This window comes from Chamaea fasciata, unplaced genomic scaffold (genome assembly GCF_029207755.1).
Source record: "Chamaea fasciata isolate MVZ Bird 193981 ecotype frontalis unplaced genomic scaffold, bChaFas1.0.hap1 SCAF_1, whole genome shotgun sequence".
Classification (NCBI taxonomy): domain Eukaryota; kingdom Metazoa; phylum Chordata; class Aves; order Passeriformes; family Sylviidae; genus Chamaea; species Chamaea fasciata.
Genome location: NW_027094086.1, coordinates 148,352,078 through 148,356,855, shown reverse-complemented (window position 1 = coordinate 148,356,855; position 4,778 = coordinate 148,352,078).

Sequence of the window (4,778 nt, the reverse complement as noted above, 5' to 3'; positions counted from 1 at the left end):
CCGGAAGTGCCGGCCCCCTCGTCCGGCCCGCGCGAGGCTTTTATACGCGAACGGCGGAGTGGGCGTGGCCAGGAGGGCGCGGTGAAGAGGGGGCGTGGCCAGCGCCCCGCCCTGACGCGGTGCTCGCCATGTTGCCGCCTCATGAGGCGCCGCCTCAGCCCGGCCCCAGGGCGGGTCCGGTTTGTCCCCTTCCCGTCCTGCTGCTCTTGCCTTGTCCTTGTCCACCTCTCAGAGCTCTGCGGTGTGTTAGTCCCGCTTTGCTTCGTCTCGAGTGGCGGCGAAAGGCCTATGTTGAAATAAGAAAGGCCCACTCGAATGAACAAAATCAGCGGTTTCAGCTGTCAGTAATAATCAGGCGGTCTTTTATCAGTAGTTTTGTACTTCATTAATAATAGCCAGAGATTTCTCTCTGTGGGATATTCTTGTCGATTAAGAAGTAGGGATGTTGGTTAGAGCATGGTGCTGATAACTTCGCGGTCGTGGGTTTGATCCCTGGATGGGGTGTTCTCTTAAAAGCTGGACTTCATCAATCGTCCTTGTGGGTCCCTTCAAACTCATAATTTTTGTGTGTCTGTATCTTCTGGGTGAGGAGCTGTATGAAGATGTGTACAAGACTTTGTCCTTGGCACACCATTTGTTAGACTGGTTTCTTCTTTGTGGTAGATCAGTAAAGGTGCTAATGGTTCATCAGTGAAAAAAGAATACTGTGAGAGATAAAATATAAGGGGTTAGGGATGAAATTATGTATTCAGGTATTCCTCCTCTTCTTCAATGCTGGCTGCAAGGCTAAGTAGAAGAGAAGAATATTTATTACTTCTGCTGATTTAAACTTTGCTTGTTTTGATACAGATCACTTTTTCTAGCAGCGCTGAGCAGTGCCCTCATCCGAGTTGCAGGTGGAGTGTATGGTTGTGAAATGAGATCTGCCTCGGCCAAAGTCCTTCCTTAACTTCAGTGTTTCACAGAATCATGGAATGGTTTGGGTTGGAAAAGAACTTAAAGCTCATCCAGTGCCATCCTCTGCCATCCCAGGTTGCTTCAAATCTCATCCAGCCTGACCATGGACAATTCCAGGGATCCAGGGGCAGCCCCAGCACCTCTGGACAGGCTGTGCCTCACCATCCTCACAGTGAGGATTTTATTCCTAATAGCTGAACGAGAGTTCAGTATTTACTGGTTAGATTAAGCAAATTTAAGATAAACTTCATGCTACAGTAGTATTTTCTCTCCTTTAATCCATCAGCAAGAGTTGCAGTTACAGACACAGCACTTCCAGAGAACCACTGCAAAGACTGGGCTCATTGTACATTATTTATGTGAATGTATTTTTGTGGTTTTTACAGCAGATTTTGGACATGATGGAGTCTAAAACTGTGGGTTGTTTTACTTGAATGCCTTCCTTATGCAGACGTGGAATATGATATCTCAGGAGATTTTAGTCACTCGAAACATTTAAATCATATTTTAGATCACCAAGTTTCACATCCCATAAAGCACAGCCTAAATACAGTATTTTCAAACAGTTGCATCTGAGTCATGCCCATAAATTATATATAGCCTACAACATTTTTGGTTTCAAGCTATGCAGAATCTACCATGTCCTTTGGGTATTTTTCCATGATTATCTGATCTTAAAATGCTTGTCTTTATATCTTGAATTTTTGTAGCTCTTATCCCAAGCAGAGAACCTATTACAGCTTTTCCTGGAGGATTAGTGAGGCCTTTTTTAAATGCAAAACATTTTGTACTTGTAGTTGTATAATTATATTTTTTAAAAATGGAGTTGAGAATGATGTCCTAAAGCCAATTAGTTCATTTATCCCAAAACAGCATCAACTCCACTGATGTAATTTCTGGAGATATCTGTTTAGTCCCTAGTTGCAACAGATGGTGATTCCTTCATCTGCAACATACTCTACTGTGTCACTGTTCTCACTGCCTGAAAAGGGTTTTCTTGGGCTTCATCTGAATTTCCTGAGCTGCAGTCTCAGCCTGTTGCTTCTTGGTCCACTCCTCCTGGACATGAAGATGAGTTTGTTCCACATTTCTTCTTAACTATTTGTCCTGCTATCATGTTTCCTTTCATCTTCTCTCCACTGGACAAAGTCCTACTTCTCAGGCTCCAAATCATTCTTACAGTGTATTTCTAAAATCTTTTAGCATTTTAATTCTGTGACTGCCAAGCCTTACAAGAGAGAATGCAGCAGCACACAGAGGAAGCTGGGAAATCCCACAGCACTCTAGAAGTCACTGTTATTAAGGAAATATAATCTTTATACTCTTATTTACATGACTTACTCTTCATTACAATGTTTATTCACTCCATGCTGACATTCTGGGCATTTCCATTCTTCCTTCTCTCCCTATCTCAACATCCTGGCTTCACTCCTGAGACCTGTTTGGTTCTCTACCGCTTCGTTTTTGGCTCAGCAGCAGTTTGCTCACTGCAGTGTTCTCAGAAATTCACAATCTAGTCTAAGAAGATCAGATTTTCATGGAAATTAAAAAATAATCCCTAGACTCATATAAACATCATATTCTTTCTCTTCCAAAACCTAAAGCAAACAGCTAATGTTACAGACCAACTCATCTTACCACTTTCCCACTAGGAAATGACACAAACAGGATGAAAGGCTGGAAGGTTTCCTGCATAACAAAGAAAACATTGCCTACCATGTTTTTTTAATGTAATATTGCTTTTAGTTCAGGTTTGGTAAACATACACACAGAAACCAGGAAATTATCACTATTACGATACTCATATTTTTGGCAGCCCTCAATGTGATCTTTGTTGGACCAGGCAATCTCCAGAGATCTCTTCTGACCACAATGGTTCGGTGATACAAAGGCATCACTGTGCATTTTTTCACCTTGAATTTAATGACCTGACAGGCTGAACAAACACTGCATTATATACACTAATAGCAGCCACAATCTACTTGGAAGTTCTTTGATGAAAAAAAAAGAAAAGAAAAAAAAAAAGAAAAGAGGAAATCCCATTTTTAAATTGCATAGAAATGTAAAAAAAGCAGAGCTTCTCTGTCTATAAACAAATTCAGTTTCAAATCAAGTGCACCAAAGATGCTGACTGCTCTTAAAGACACAGTATTATCTTTATTAAATGAACAATCCATTGATGATTATGATGAAGTGGTGTTTGGGGTTTGTGAATGAAATTAGTATTTCATTTTATCAAAGAATAACACAAAACTAATATCAGGATTTCACTACCTCTAAGACAAGACAAGAAATCAGTGTATGCATGAAAATGACTATATTATGAGAAGAAGTCATCAGCTTTTTAATGGACTAATGTCTAGTGAAATGTAGTCAGGCATTTGCTCAGTATTTACTTTCAGGGAAAACTTCACTTTGCCTCATTCTTTTCCAGCCCTGAATCCAATAAATCTCCATACTTTGTGCATGACAGCATCTGAAATACTTCGGCAGCTACCATTAGCCTGAAGCCAGCACATGACTAAACTGAACAAAACAAGACTTCGTTTTATATAAAAACCAACCAACAAACAAACAATAAACACTTTTCAAATTTGTCTTAGGAGATGCCTTAAATTTATGTTAATTTATAACTGCTGTAACAAAAAAGCTTCCCAGTGTGAGTAACAATCAGGTTCAGGACACCTGAATGTACATAAGTCTATGGGACCTGATGAGGTACAATCCCAATCCCAAAGGATTTGTCTGATGTAGTTGCCAAGCCTCTCTCTAAGGTATTTGAAAAGTCCTGGCAGTCAGGTGAAGTCCCAGGTAACTGGGAAAAGAGAAACATTTTGTGCCTGTCTTGAAAGAGAAAGGAGAATGCTGGAATTCCCACCCTGTCAGCCTTTCTTCTGGGCCTGGGGTGATCACAGATCCTCCTGGGAGCTGTAACGAGGCACACAGGGGACAGGGAGGTGGCTCAGGACAGCCAGCACGGCTTCACCAAGGGCAAGTCCTGCCTGACCACCCCAGTGGCTTTCTGTGACGGAGTGACCACATTAGTGGGCAGGGGAAGGGCTTGGATGTCGTTTCTGTAAAGCCCTTGACACAACAGCCTTCTCTCTGAACTGGAGAGAGGTGGATTCAGTGGGTGGAGTGTTTGGGGAATAAGGAATTGTTGTGGTTTCACCCCAGCCAACAGCCAAATCCCCTCAGAGCCACTTGTTCACTTCCCCACCAGCAGGACCAGGGAGAGGATCAGAAGGGCAAAAGCTGGAAAACTCATGGGTTGAGTTAAAGACAGTCTAATAGGGAAAGCAAAAGCCATGCACACAAGCAAGGAAAACCAAAACATTAATTCCCCGCTTCCCATGGTTGGGCAGGTGTTCAGCCATCTCCAAGAGGGAGGGGCCCCATCATGTGGAACAGTGACTTGGGAAGACAAATTCCAACACTCCGAATGTTCCCCCTTCCTCCTCCTTCTTCCCTCTGCTTTTCCCCGAGCATGATGTCACATAGTGTCATGATGTCACATGGTCTGGAGCGTCCTTTGGTCAGTTTGGGTCACCTGAGGCTGGCTGTGTCTCTTCCCGTGCACCCCCAGCCTCCTTTGCCAGTGTGGCAGCAGGAAAAGCAGGCTCTGTGTAAGCCTTGCACAGCAATAACAAAAACATCCCCATGTTAGTTTTTTTATGAGTTGCATTCTCAACATGTTGAAATTTGAACTTCAATCATACAGGGAGGTAGAGTAAGAAATAGGTGTGAAACCAAATATCTCAACCTTTTCTAGGGCTCTTGGTGTTTCTCATTTCATGGTTATGTTTGGAGGCCCATACAAT